Source organism: Ovis canadensis, chromosome 18 (assembly GCF_042477335.2).
Source record: "Ovis canadensis isolate MfBH-ARS-UI-01 breed Bighorn chromosome 18, ARS-UI_OviCan_v2, whole genome shotgun sequence".
Lineage (NCBI taxonomy): Eukaryota > Metazoa > Chordata > Mammalia > Artiodactyla > Bovidae > Ovis > Ovis canadensis.
In genome coordinates, this window is record NC_091262.1 from 47,624,075 (window position 1) to 47,640,243 (window position 16,169).

Below are 16,169 nucleotides of genomic sequence, written 5' to 3' on the forward strand. Positions count from 1 at the left end.
CATCCTGTCCTTGCCTCCTGTAAGTTACTCAATCAAAAATATTCATTGAACAACTATATGCCAGATGAGACATCATCTAAGTGCTTGTTGAGCAATGAACAAAAATTTTCAAGGATGTTTCTAGTGTGAGGAGACAGAAAAACAAATATATATGTGTGTATGTATATATTCTAAGAAGAACAAAGCAAGGTAAGGGTTAAACAGTGGTCTCAGGTGGCCACTATTTTAGATGTTAGAGAAAGATTCATTGATAAGGGACACTTAAGCAGAAAATGGAATTGATCTGATGGGGCTGTGCCATGTGGATATCTAGGGAAAGCAAGTTCTAGACAGGAGAAGCAAATTTAAATGCTCTGAGGCAGGAGAGTGCTTGACATGCTATAGAAATAGCAAGGAGATTGCTCTAGCTGATACAGAGTCAGTGTGGGGAGAGTGGTAGGAGATGAGATCAGAGAGGTAGCCTGGGGTCCAATCATGTGGGACTTTGTAGGCCATGGTGACAACTTTGGATTGTTACCACTAAAACCACTGAAGAGTTGTTTGATCACATTTAAGCCTCTTAAAGTTTCATTCTAGCTATTATGTGGAGAATAGACAATGAGGGTAGAGAAGTAAGAGTGGAAGTGCTAGTTCTGGCAGAAGATGATGGCAGCAGTGGAGGTGGTAAGAACGGGTCAAATTTCAGGTGCATTTTGAAAATAAAGCCACAGGACTTACTAATGGATTATGTATAGGTTAGGGAAGAGAGTAAAGGATGATGTCAAGGTTTTTGTCCCAAGTAACTGGTAGAATAGTGATATCATTACTAACCAAGAAATTTTGTCCGAAGCTGACCCCGATGGAATGCTACTCAACAATAAAAAGGAATGAAGAATTTTTTTTAAAAAAAGGAATTAGGTATTGATATACCCAACATCTTGGTGTTACAACAACATAACAATAAAGGCATTATGCTGAGTGAAAGAAGCTAGTCTCAGAATGAAAATCTTGAAAATATTAAAAATATAGTGACACAGAATAAGTCAGTGGCTCCCGGATTTAGGAATGGAAGAGTGACTATAAAGGGATGGCAAAAAGAAGGATTTGGGTGTGATGGAACTCTTTTGTATTCTGATTGTGGTGGTAATTACGTGAGTCTATACATGTGTTAAAATCCATAGAACTGTATAACAAAAATGCAGTCAGTTTTATTGTATGATCATGTTTTATTTTTTTACTGTGCTCAGAATATGTGTGCTGTGCATGCTCAGTCGTGTCAACTGTTTGCAGCCCTGTGGCCCACCAGGCTCCTCTGTCCATGGAATTTTCCAGGCAAGAATACTGGAGTGGGTGGCCATTTCCTATGCCAGGGGATCATCCTGACCCAGGGATTGAACCTGCATCTCCTGTGTCTCCTGCATGGGCAGGTGGATTCTTTACCACTGCGCCACCTGGGAAGCCCCATATTGTATGATAAGTTTTTAAACCAGACTTACCTTGCGAGCTCAAGTTTCCCTTCCTAATTCTCAGGGTTCTCCCTTTAACCTTTTGCAATGTTGGATCCTTCCATCTGCATTCAAACAAGCTCTAGTTTCAACCATCTTTTGCTTTGAAAAAACAAAAACAAAACACCCTTTCCCTTGACCCTATTTTCTGTGACTAAGGCCTTATCTCAAGATTCCCCTTCCTGGCAAAGCTTCTAGAATTACTGTCCTCATTGCAGCCCAAGCGATCTTATCTCTCTCTCTTTAAAATGCTCTACGGCTTCCCATTACTCTTGGGATTGAGACCTAAATTCCTTCATGTAGCCGGCAGAACCCTAGCCTCTGCCTACCTCTTCGGTTTTAACTCTGCCTCAGGTAGAGTAGAGGACCCAAGAGGGGGCAGCCTTCCTAGATAAACTCAGTAGTAGTTGAAATAACACACACACTCTGCCCCACACCCCACCCCTCACCCCCCATAATCATGTGTTTAAACTCTGGAGATAATCACCCATTCTGGTTACCAGAAATATCATTTAATCTCTCTACTTTGGCATCCAAGATGTGGTAGATTGAACAGAATAACCATAGGATTTTTCAGCTTCTATTGAGAGGTGGAGTCCGTTTCTCCATTTTCTGAATCTCAGCTTGGTCATTTGATTTGCTTTGTTTCCATGGGATATTAGCAAATCTGATTCTAGAAGTATTAAAATTTTTTTTTAAACTTTATTTACTTTTGGTGCACTGGGTCTTTGTTGCTATGTGCGGACTTTCTCCAGTCGCAGCAAGTGGGGGCTACTCTTCATCGTGGTACATGGGCTTCTCATTGCGGTGGCTTCCCTTGTTTTGGAGCACAGGCTCTAGAACGTGGGCTCGGTAGTTGTGGCACACAGGCTTAGTTACTCCTTGGCATATGAGATCCTTCCAGGCCAGGGATCAAACCCCACCCACCCACCTATGTCTCCTGCATCGGCAGGCAGATTCTTAATCACTGGACCACCAGGGAAGTCCATAAAAATCTTAAAAGGTGCTTACAATTATGGCTTGCTCTCTCTTGCTGCTGAGAACTCTTTCACCACCTTGTGGAAAACTCTAGCTAACCTGCTAAATGATGAAAGACATGTAGTTGTCACCCCAACTGACATCTAAGCAACTACCAGACATGAGAGTGTGGCCCCTTAGACAAACTAGCCTGCCAGCCATCAGATGTGTGAGCCAGGCCGTTGCAGACCATCTAGGCAAAGCTATGCTAGCCAAGACCAGAAGTCCATTGACAAACCCATAAACCAGTGAAAAATTAGGTTTATTGTTTTAAAGTTAAACCAGTAAGTTTTGGGGCAGTTTGTTTTGCAATAAAAGTAATTGAAACTCAGGGCATTTCTTTGCATCTGTCCGGCTAGATTTGGTTGGTGGAATTCTTACAGCTGAAGAAGAAAGTCTCCGTACATCATCTTCACATAGCTGGCCTATGTTAATTAAAGTTCTCCCATCACATTTTGCTTAAATACAGCAGGAATGTAATCTTACGTCATGTCTCTTATTTCAGCTGTTCAATATAGGTGATATTATTTGCATGGTTTTCACTGATTTTATTATTTTTAAAAAATAAAGGTTGAATTGTATAAATATTAGGTACTATTCATATGTATGTTTTGTTATTAATTTATTCTTAAATAGTACAGGGCATAAAAGCTAAGAAACAAGCTGAGAAATATGTTAAATGGCCACATTATAGAAAAATAATGTAATTAGTTACAAGTAAAATGGAAAATGCTTTTATAAGTTTATGATAACCAATGTGAATTACTGATATAATTTGTGTCCATCTTAAAGAGATTTGGTATTTTCACATGAATAAGTGTCAATCTGGGGACTTGGGAACATAAAAAATGTTTTCTCATTGAAATTAACCGTGATTACATTTTCCACCTGCATTGGCCCCATAAGAGGCTTTTCAGGTAAGGCAGAAGGGGACCGTCCTTTTACTATAATAGAAAATTTAAATGTGACAGATGATTAAGGCTTTTCTTGCTCTGAGATCAAGGTATAGCCTCAGGAGCCTCTATTAGCACATGTGTATAACTGTGTGTAAAGAAAGAATGTGACAAGCCTGAAAGGAGGTGTATCCTGTTCACACATTCCTGAGGAGACCTTGCATTTGTGGTGGTGTATGTACCAGTAAAGTTATCTGTATCCTGATTTGACTTCCAATGTCTTTTCCTACAGGGAAACATATACCCACCAGGCTGACTCCTGGGTCCTTTCTTTCACAAAACTGTTTGTATTTTTGTTATTGTTCATTTTTTGTTTATTTTCTTAAAAAAATTTATTTTTATTTTTATTTTTTTACCTTACAGCATGTGCAGTCTCAGTTCCCTGACCAGGGATTGAAGCCGTGCCCCCTGCAAGTGGAAGCATGGAGTCTTTAACTATTGGATTGCCAGGGAAGTCCCTGTTGTTCATCTTTCAAGTCAGATAGTATTTGGTGCCTGATGTCTGAGTTATGTTTTTCAGCCTTCACAAGCCAGTCAACCCTGGGAAACTGCCAGCACCTAGTTATTGAGGCCCGAAATAATAAGGCCGGCCGGTGGTGAGCAGCCAGCCTTCTCCTGCAGGAAGCCCATTCCCTTTTAACCTGCTGTCACCACAGAGGTCCTTTCCAATCCTTCAACTGGGATTTTCCAACATTTTGATGAACTAGATTATATTGTTCTTTCCCTGACCTGGAAGAGGTCAGACCCCTGAGGCAAGTGATTCATCTTTGCAAACATTGGTTCATTTCACTCTTTTTGACACAGAATTGAAAGCTATTTTTGCAAAGCTCCACCCAGATTTCCAGCACTCAGTAGTCCCATAGACTTCCAGAGCAAATGGGAATAGGAGGCAGTTCAAGCCATCTGTCCTAGAACAAAACCTCTGGTCTCAGGTCTGTGTCTTTGGTCGGGGCTCTTTGGGAGCTACCTGGCCTCCCAGCCAACAGAGCTGTTATAAACCAGATACTATCAAGTGCTGACAAGACTGATAGGAGAGGGTGCCCAAGCTGAAGTCAGCCTGGAAGTGAGCTTGGTTGGCTGGGAGAATAGTGGCGCCAACCAGTTCCTATAAATGTGTCCACAGACACCTACATATGGTCAGGGGCTTTAACCCATCAAATATCTTTATTCCCAAGCACCAGCATTGAATGTTGAGTTCTTAAAAATAGTAATATACATTTTCTGTTGTCAAGATTGGGCTTCCCTGATAGCTCAGTTGGTAAAGAATCTCCTGCGATGCAGGAGACCCCAATTTGATTCCTGGGTCAGGAAGAGTCCCTTGTGGCTCAACTGGTAAAGAATCTGCCTGCAGTGTGGGAGACCTGGCTTTGATCCCTGGGTTGGGAAGATCCCCTGGAGAAGGGAAAGGCTACCCACTCCAGTATTCTGGCCTGGAGAATTCCACAGACTGTATAGAAGAACATGGGGTTGCAAAGAGTTGGACTTGACTGAGCAACTTTCACTTTCACTTTTCATTATCAAGATTGGCCAGGACTCTTGCCCTTTCTGTGTTTAAAAAAAAAAAATCCAGACAACTATAGAGACGTTATGGAAGAGACCAGGCAAGGATTTTAGAAACATGAGCTCAGAAGATGCAAAGTATATTGGAGAAACAGTGGGGAAGAAGTTAAGTTTCCCAAATATAGGGTGGGGAGCGCTTGATTTTGTAATGCTTAGGCATTGGGCTCATCATGTCTTTATTGTTCCCACACAGCACAGCTATGTTCCTTCCTGTTGTGAGCTTAAGGCTAGTTAATCCAAAATCTGAGCTAAAGGAAACCAAGTATAGTTTAATAGGCATTAGGAGTTCCTGATGTTTTATTAATGTGGAATATATTCAGAGCTACAGAAGTTGAAAAGATTGTCTGTTCTCCAAGCCTTCATTTGCTACTTTATGACAAGAGCATATGTTGAATGCTTTGATGGATTCAAGCCAATCTTAACACAGGTTCTTAGCTCAGATGCAGTTTCAGGGAATGATAACCCCATTTGGGAATCTGTTTCAGAAACTTCATCTTGAAAAACTGAGCTTGGCTTTCAGTCTCTCCAATTAAAGTGAAAGTTTGATTTTATAATGCTTATAACTGTACTAAGATTATGTTAGAAGAGAAAAAAGTGGTTGTAAAGCTAACTGATTTATCAGTAGTGTTCTCCTGACCAATCCCCTTTCATGCTCCCTGCCACCCTCACAAAAAAATAGGGCAAAATACTTGGCTTAACACTGGTCATCAAGCAACGAGTCATTTCCTAATATGGACAGTTGAACCCTCCAGTTTCACTTCTGGAATTCAAGTACTTGGAGAATGGCATTTACATTTGTGTACATTTTCTGCAACTCCCTCCCTCTCACTCCCCAACTCGATGAACCCTTTGTGTTGTTTGCTTTAACATTAATTTTGGCATCTACAATGACTAAATTTCCAGAACCTATAATATAGGATCAGTCTGAAAAAACAAACAAACAAACAAAAAATACATAGGATCAGCCTGAACCCAATACAATCTAACCCTAATAGTTGATACAAAATTCAAATGAATAGTCACAAGATTTGAGGGCTCTCTCCTTAATAAAACTGAATCACTACCCCACAAAATTGTAGTCTTTAAAAAGAATGAAGTCAGTACATTTCTGCTGACATAGGAAGTCATCAGTGGTAGAATTTAGAAACTAGGAAGTCACAGAGAAGTGGGTAAAATAAAATTATCTTGGAAAAGAAAAAGTGATTTAATCTTTTGAAAAATAATTTCCCATCTTAATAATAAAGATAGTTATGATACATGTGCTAACCTTAGACTCAAGTTTAATTTTTGTTTTCTTTGGTAATTAGACAAAATTATATATTATGGAAAACTTTACACTGCTTATTAACTGATGGTTACTATGTGCTAAGCACTTTACTTACATTATCATTTAATCCTCACAGTAACCTTCATTTTGTGCCCACTCAGTTGTGTCTGACTTTTTGCGGCTTCATAGGCTGTAGACTGCCCAGGCTCTCTGTCCATAGGATTTTCCAGGCAAGAATACTGGAGTGGATTGCCAATTTCTTCTCCAGGGTTCTTCCACACCCAGAGATCCAACCTATGGCTCCTGCATCTCCTGCATTGGCAGGCAGATTCTTTACCTCTAAGCCACCAGGGAGGCCCCAACCTGCATTTTACTGTTTGAGAAAACTAATGCATATAGGAGTTAAACAACTTGCCGGAGGTCAAATACACGTTACATGTAGCAGAACTGGGCTTTGAGCGCAGGGTCTCTGACTATAATTCATGCTGCTGACCTCCGTGCTATATTCCTCTCATCAATGTAAATGTTTGAATTTGTAACCATTTGAGTTTTAAAAATAGTAGGCCACAGAGAATCAATATGGTCAAATATTAGCTTTGTAATTTGGCTAAAAGAAGCTAAGTAAAGTCCTAATTCAGAGAGTAAAGCCAGATACTGGTGGACCTGAAGCTGACCTGTGCCTTACATTTGCAGAGTACAAGCTGAAAGAACTGCAACATAGGATACTAGCTAAAGGTTAGAAACAGCCTAAATGGTTCATGTGTAGGGAACTGGCTAACTAACATGGTACTTAAGCTATCAAAAAGCAAAGTGGAAAGAAGATAAAAATGAAGTTTGTAATGTACTAATGTGGATCGCTTTCCAAGACATTAAATGAAAAAAGCAAGGCTCTTTACAGGATGTTTGTATGTTACCATTAATAATCACGTTCAAACAGGATGTGCATATATAATCATTATGTTGAACAAGCATGACTCATGGGGTGTATATCAGTTAATGCAGGCTAAACAACTGCAGCAAATAGACCCAAAACACAACTCAGCAAAGTAATTTTTTTCTTGCTTACCTAATAGTTCTGGACAGATATTTAGGTCAGGGAGGAAGCGCTCCTACATTACTGTCATTCACAGGCCTTGGCTCTGTTCATCTGGTTTGCCACCACCTGGGTCAGAAAGTGGTACACACTGCTTCCACCCACACTGGAGAAAATGTTGTCATGTGGCTATACTCAAATTGAATGGGAATATGGGAGACTAGTCTAATAGTTCCAGAGATTAATAGATTTTGCTAGACAGACAAGGCCTCTGTCACAGTCAACCTCTCTGGTCACCTCCTCCCCAAGGGTGAAGACAAAAGTCTCATTCAATTATTGAATTTCATATCAAAATCATGATTTCAGTCTTTTCTAATTAGCTTGGATGAATTTCCTCATGGTCTAGCAATCTATGAGCTAAAAGTCAAGTTGTTGCTATCAATGCTTCATTACTACTCCACCCAGTACCCAATGATAAGACAGAAAAACAGCAATAAAAGAAGTCCCTATTTTGAAAAAAACAAAAAAAAAAGTCCCTATTTGGAAAAGGGAGAATGGGAAACAAAGCAGTCATGTCCAAAGCTATCACGGAATTCTGACATATACATTATGAAGATATTCTTGGGCAGAGGATCTGAATAGACATTTTTCTGAAAGAGACATACAGATGGCCAAGGGCACATGAAAAGATGCTCAACATTGCTAATCATTAGGGAAATGCAAATCAAAACCACAATGAGTTTAAAAGTTAAAAAAAAGAAATCCACAATGAGGTATCACCTCATACCTGTCAGAATAGGTGTTATCAAAAAGACAACAAATAACAAATGTTAACAAGGATGTGGAGAAAAGAGAACCCTTCTGCACTGTTGGTGAGAATGTAAATCGGTGCAACCACTATGGAAAACAGTATGGAAGATCCTCAAAAAACTAAAAAGAAACCTACCATATGATCTAGCAGTTCTACTTCTGAATATTTTTCTGAAGAAAAAATTAAAAAAGATAAGGTCTGGGGTTGCACTGCCAGGGACTCTCTTCTCTCTGCAAGGGATGTCCCCAGTGACCTTCCATTCCCAGAGACTGGGCTACACTATAAGAAACTCCCAGCTCACTCCTTGAGGGATCCTGACCATCTCCTGGGCAGAGAAATGGCTCCAGAGTGGTACCTGCTGCACCTTTTCACAGGTAGTACAGGGTCTATTTTTCACATCATTTGGTTGAGTTTTATCTGTTTGTAATTTACTCTTCTGTTTGAAAGCCTGAGGCAGTGGAATCAACAATAATACTTCCTACGTCATTTAAGAGTAGAAATTACAGGAATTTGCTGCTTGCAATGTCTTCTCACAAGACTTTCAGGATCAAGTGATTCCTGGCCAAGGAACAAAAGCAGCATTGTCCCATTTCCCAATGGATTCAAATGAAAACTGGCAATAAAATTGGTACAACTCCAAGAGAAGACATTGGAGAAGAATCAGACTGAGTCTGTAAGAAGCCTTGCATATGAAGTGCTACTTAACCTGCTGAAAGTCTATGTAGGATACATTTTAAGTTAAAATTTTTATAAAACAATATATATATTATGAATCCACTTTATAAGACTTTAAAAATATGTGTGTATACACAGATATGCATACACACACACACACCCCCATATGTGTGTATGTACATTAACGAAACTGGAAGACTGGGACATCACTGGTGGTCCAGTGGTTAGCAATCTGCCTCCCAGCCTGGGGAACATGGGTTCGATCGCTGGTCCGGGAAGATCACACGTGGTGGAGCAACAAAGTCCCTGTGCCACAACTCCTGAGCCCGCCTGTGCTCTAGAAACTGGGAGCCGCAACTCCGGAGCCCAGGTGCTGCAACTGCTGAAGTGTGCCCTAAAGCCTGTGCTCTGCAACGAGAAGCTGCCACCATGAGAAGCCCATGCACCGCAACCAGAGAGCAGCCCCCTCTCACTGAAAGAAGAGAAAGCCTGGGCACAGCAGTGAAGACCCAGCACAGCCAGAAATAAATAAATGAATGAATAAGTAAAGTTAAAAAAAAAACTGGAAGACTATATACCAACCTCTTAACAATAGTTATCTCTGTATGGTCCTATTATAGGTGATCTTTATCTCCTTCTAGATCTTTTCTACACCTTCTAATGACCTACTGTCTGAACACCTCATGAGTATTTTAAGGGAGAAATGGAATATTTGACTCTTGGTGTTTCCTCACTAGTGGTCCATCTGCTCCTGCTAAGTCGCTTCAGTCATGTCCGACTCTGTGTGACCCCGTCCCTGGGATTCTCCAGGCAAGAACACTGGAGTGGGTTGCCATTTCCTTCTCCAATGCATGAAAGTGAAAAGTGAAAGTGAAGTCGCTCAGTCGTGTCCGACTCTTAGCGACCCCATGGTCTGCAGCCTACCAGGCTCCTCCGTCCATGGGATTTTTCAGGCAAGAGTACTGGAGTGAGGTGCCATCGCCTTCTCTGAGTGGTCCATCTGGCTCAGTAATAAATAAGTGAAACATTTTTTTGGAAAAGGTCCACTCTTTAGTGGACCATAAGGACACATCAAATGGTAAACTGTGATTATGAGTGACTTTGTTTTCTGCTTCTTGTGTTTTTTGGTTTCCTATTATGCTCATGTTAACTTTAAAAAATGTTATTTTAAGAACCTTAAAAAAATGCATTCCTATGTTTTTGCAACCTTATTTACAATAGCCAATTTACAAAAGCAACCTAAGTGTCCATTAATAGATGAGTGGATGAAGAAGTTCTATATAAAACATATATATAACATACATATAACACATACGTATATCCTGACATATGCAATGTAATATCAGCCTAAAAATAATGAAATCTTTCCATTTGTAATAGCATAAATGGGCTTAGAGGATATAGTGCTAAATGAAATAAGTCAGAGAAAAATAAATACGGTTATTATGTCACAGGTGGAATCTAAAAAACATAACAAATGAACAAACAACAAAACAGAAACAGGCTCAGAGAGAGCAAACAGGTGGTTGTGGGGGTGGGGGGAGGTGGTGAGGGAGGGTGGGTAAGTGAAATGGATGGGAAGATTAAGAGGTACGGTGGGTTTTTTTAAGAGGTGCAGTCTTTCAGTTACAAAATAAATGAGCCACAGGGATAAAATGAACCACATAGGGATTATAGTCAATAATTATGTAGTATCTTTGTATGGTGACAGATGGTGACTAGCCCTGTGGTGATCGTTTCGTAACAGAAATATCAAATCACCATCCTGTGCACCTGAAACTGTTAATAACAGAATGTTGGTCAGTTATACATCAATTAAAACAATAAGTTAAAGGGCGTTACAAAAAGATACTCTATCCTGGCAGCGAAGGAAGTTCTCAGATTAGAGCCGGTTTTGCTCTTGTCGTTGTTCTCCGTATGCCCTGCTTCTGCCCTCTGGCAAGTCCTTGCTCAGCCATTTTTCTCCCTGGCTCTGTGAATTGGGAGCATGCCTTCCTTGAGGACTGTACGGCCTTGACAACCTGCTTCCGGATGGTTGGAGATCCAAGCGCTGTTTTATGGTTTTACTTATTTATGCAGGCCAGGCTTGTGGGGATTTGGGGCAAAATAGTCCCTCCAGAAATTTCAGCTCTATTTGCTTCTAAGCAGCTTGTATTCCCAAAGATCTCTCAGACAGGTTTTTCTCTGGATCATGACTTTGGTGAACTTTCCAGTCCCTCTTTATTCTGCTAGTTGTATGTTTATTGATGTTGCAGTCGTATACTCTCTAGTTGGTGTTGGAATTAAACTCTACTGTGTAGTGGCTGCCTCATGAGTTGGTGCAAGAGATGAGCCTGAATCAAAAACACATGATGATCAGCACAACCACCATTTCACCTGGCAGGGAAAACCATAACCATATCTAAGAATGAACCTAAGAATCCATCCAATCTAGATGAACTAGACCTAGAATTCTAGACCAGGGCTCAGCAAACCGTAGCCTGTGGAGCAAACATGACCAGCCATCTATTTCTTTAAATAAAGTTTTATTGAACACTTACTTGTTTATATATTCATGATGCTTCTGTACTACAACAGCAAAGCTGAGTATCTGCAACAGAGATAGTATGGGTCACAAAGCCTACGATATTTACCTTCTGGCCCTTCGCGAGAAAATAAAAAATTACCCTTTCTTTTTTTTTCTAATTTTTGAAAAGATACATCCTGATATATCTGTGCATATATTTTTAGCATTCTTTTTCATATCTTTCTTAAAAATTGAAGTCTAATTGATATACAATGTTGGGTTAGTTTCAGGTGTACAGCAGAGCAATTCAGTTATATATATATATATTTTTTTCTTTTTCAGATTCTTTTCTCCTATAGATTATTTCAAAATATTAAGTTCCCTGTGCTATATACAGTAGGTCCTTGTTGGTTTTATTTTATATTTATTTACATTATATGTTATCATATATTATTTGTATTATTTATTTTATTTTAAATCTAATTTATTTATTTTTGGCTGTGTTGGGGCTTTGTTGCGGTGAACAGGATCATATATTATTTGTATTATTTATTTTATTTTAAATCTAATTTATTTATTTTTGGCCGTGTTGGGGCTTTGTTGCGGTGAACAGGATCATATATTATTTGTATTATTTATTTTATTTTAAATCTAATTTATTTATTTTTGGCCGTGTTGGGGCTTTGTTGCGGTGAACAGGATCATATATTATTTGTATTATTTATTTTATTTTAAATCTAATTTATTTATTTTTGGCCGTGTTGGGGCTTTGTTGCGGTGAACAGGATCATATATTATTTGTATTATTTATTTTATTTTAAATCTAATTTATTTATTTTTGGCCGTGTTGGGGCTTTGTTGCGGTGAACAGGATCATATATTATTTGTATTATTTATTTTATTTTAAATCTAATTTATTTATTTTTGGCCGTGTTGGGGCTTTGTTGCGGTGAACAGGATCATATATTATTTGTATTATTTATTTTATTTTAAATCTAATTTATTTATTTTTGGCCGTGTTGGGGCTTTGTTGCGGTGAACAGGATCATATATTATTTGTATTATTTATTTTCTTTTAAATCTAATTTATTTATTTTTGGCCGTGTTGGGGCTTTGTTGCGGTGAACAGGGTCTCTCTAGTTGCGGTGATCAGGGCCTACTCTCTAGCTGCAGTGTGGGCTGCTCACTGCAGTGGCCTCTCACTGTAGAGCATGGGCTCTGGGGCGCACAGGCTTCAGCAGTTGCAGTACAGACTCAGTAGTTGCGGCACACAGGCTTAGCTGCCCCGAGGCACACGGGATCTTTCCAGACCAGGGATCAAACCCATGTCCCGTACACTGGCGAATGGATTCTTAACCACTGGACCATCAGGCAGGTCCCAGTTATCTATTTTATGTATAGTGGTATGTATATGTTAATCCCAACCTCCCAATTTATCCCTCCCCTCACCCTTTCCCTTTTGGTAACTATACTTTTTTTTCCCTATGTATGTTAGTCTCTTTGTAAGTAAGTTCGTTTGTATCTTTTATTTTTTTTTAAATTGCCCATTCTTGTTCTAGACAATAGTAGCCTCTTCCATGATCTGTCAGTGAGGACTAAAAGGGAAGAGGAGAATGGAAAATTCCACTCTTTATACTACAAAGCTACAGAAAAATTCCACTCTTTATACTACAAATCTCCCTACCAAAAGGGAGATGAGAATGGAAAATTCCACTCTTTATACTACAAAACCAGTATGGTACCAGCACAGAAACAGAAATATAGATCAACGAAACAGGATAGGAAGTCCAGACATAAACCCACACACCTGTGGCCACCTAACCTATGACAAAGGAGGTAAGAATGTTCGATGGAGAAGAGTCTCTTCAATAAGCAGTATTGGGAAAACTGGACAGCTACATGTAAACGAATGAAATTAGAATACTCTCTAATACCATACACAGAAATAAACTCAAAATGGATTAAAGACCTAAATATAAGGCTGGATGCTATAAAACTCTTAGAGGGAAACATAGGCAGAACACTCTATGACATAAATCACAGCAAGAACTTTTTCAACCTACCTCCTAGCGTGATGAAAATAAAAACAAAAATAAATAAATGGGGTCACAGGTGAAAAATAAATAAACGGAAACTAACTAAACTTAAAAGCTTTTGCACAGAAAAGGAAACCATAAAACAAAAGACAACCTTCACAACTGGAGAAAATATTTGCAAATGAAGCAACCAACAAGGGATTAATCTTCAAAATATACAAACAGTTCATGCAGCTCAATATCAAAACCCCCAAACAACCCAATCAAAAAATGAGTGGAAGATCTAAACAGATAGTTCTCCAAAGAAGACATATATGGCTAAAAAACACATGAAAAGATACTCAATATCACTAATTATTAGAGAAATGCAAATCAAAACTACAGTGAGGTATCACTTCACACAGATCAGAATGGCCATTATCAAACAATCTACAAACAATAAATGCTGGAGAGAGTGTGAAGAATAGGGAATCCTCCTACACTTGGTGGAAATGTAAATTGGTACATCCACTATGGAGAACAGTATGAGGGTTTATTTAAAAACTAAAAACAGAGCTGCCATATGATCCAGTAAATCCCACTCCTATATCTGAAGAAAATAATAATTTAAAAAGATACATGCACCCCAGTATTCATTGCGGCACGATTGTCAACAGCCAGGACATGGAAGCAACCTAAATGTCCACCAACAGAGGAATGGATAAAGAAGTGTGGTACAAATATACAATGGAATGTAACTCAGCCATAAAAAAATGAAATAATGCAATTTGCAGCACCATGGATGGACCTCAAGATCATCATACTGAGTAAAGTAAGTCAGACAGAGAAAGATGAATATGTTGATATCACTTACATGTGGAATCTAAAAAATGGGTACAAATGAGCTTATCTACAAAACAGAAATAGAGTTATAGACATAGAAAACAAACTTATGGTTACCAGGGGGAAAGCGTGGGAGGAGGGATAAACTGGGAGATTGGGACTGACATATACATACTCTTATGTATAAACTAGATAGCTATTAAGGAGCACAAGGAACAGTACTCAGTACTCTGCAATGGCTTATTTGGGAGAAGACTCTTAAAATGAGTGACTATATGTGTATGTATAACTGATTCGCTTTTGTATACCTGAAACCAACACAACATTTTAAATCAACCATACACCAATAAAATGTTTTTAAAAAAGAAAAAAAAAAATTCCACTCTTGCCTGAAGAAACTTACTCATGCCCTCAGGAATTGAAACAGGAAAAGGTAAGACTTTTCATTATCAATCTTGGGCTGACTCACCCATGGACACCAAACTTGTTACAATAGGTCTGCTCTTGAAATCCACCTCATCAATGACTAATCCCACTTCAGTTTGAGCCAGTCATTGCCAATCATTTATATTTAATCTAAACCCCTCATTTCCCCCCAAATCTATATAAACCCCATCTTTTACTTTGTTCACAGACATTATCTGTCTCCTTGCAAGTCTCCCTTGCCTGGCAATAAATAATTTCCACTTAGGTTTTTTTTTTTTCCTTTCTAGTTTTAAAGAATTGTGATTCCTTTAATACCGCAAATCTAAACTATAGTGACTTAACAAAGTAGAAGTTTATTTCCTGCTCACCTAGTAGTTTTGAACAGGTGTTCAGCTTTGTGGCGCAGCTTTTATCTTCCTTGTCATTCATGGATCCAGCTGCATCCAGCTGTCAGAAGAGGAAAGGGAGTTCCCCTGTGTGTGGTATTCTGGGAGGTATTTACTAGACCAGTCCTGGAAGTGGCACCTCACTTGTTGTTATTCAGTCGCTAAGTGTCTGACTCTTTGTGACTCTAGGGACTGCAGCACACCAGGCTCCTCTGACTCAGACTCACGTCCTTTGACTCTGTGATGCTGTCTAACCATCTCACCCTCTGCTGCCTGCTCCTCCTTTTGCCTTTAATCTTTCCCAGCATCAGGGTCTTTTCAAATGAGTCAGCTCCTTGCATCAGATAGCCAAAGTATTGGAACTTCAGCATCAGTTCTTCAATGAATATTCAGGACTGATTTCCTTTAGGATAGACTGGCTGGATCTCCTTGCAGTCCAAAGGACTCTCAAGAGTCTTCCCCAGCACCACAATTTTAAAGCATTAATTCTTTGGTGCTCAGCCTTCTTTATGGTCCTTCTTTATGCTCTCACATCCGTGCATGACTACTGGAAAAACCATAGCTTTGACTATATGGACCTTTGTTGGCAAAGTGATGTCTCTGCTTTTTAATAGGCTGTCTAGATTTCCATGAGGTCACAAAGAGCTGGACATGGCTGAGCAACTAAGCACAGCAGAGCACAGCACAGCTAGGTTTGCATAGCTTTTGTTCCAAGGAAGAAATATCTAATTTCTTGGCTGCAGTCACCGTCTGTGGTGATTTTGAGCCCAGGAAAATAAAATCTGTCACTGCTTCCACTTTTTCCCCTTCTAGTTGCCATGAAGTGATGGGACCAGATGCCTTGATCTTAGTTTTTTGAAGTTTGAGTTTTAAGTCAGCTTTTTCAGTCTCCTCTTTCACCCTCATCAAGAGGCTCTTTAGTTCCTCTTCACTTTCTGCCATTATAGTAGTTTCATCTGCATATCTGAGGTTGTTGGTATTTCTCCTGGCAGTCTTGATGCCAGGCTGTGATTCATCCAGCCCAGCATTTTGCATGATGTACTCTGCATGGAAGTTAAATAAGTAGGGTGACAATATACAGCTTTGTCATACAACTTTCCCAATTGTTCCATGTCCAGTTTTAACTGTTGCCTCTTGACCTGCATACAGGTTTCTCAGGAGACAGGTAAGGTGATATGGTATTCCCATCTCTT

At 39.3% G+C, this 16,169-nt stretch overlaps 1 pseudogene; it reads left to right on the forward strand.

The window, feature by feature from the left end:
* Positions 1-8,647: 8,647 nt before the first annotated feature.
* On the forward strand, positions 8,648-8,802 carry LOC138423375 (large ribosomal subunit protein eL39-like; annotated as a pseudogene).
* The last annotated feature ends 7,367 nt before the right edge of the window (positions 8,803-16,169 follow it).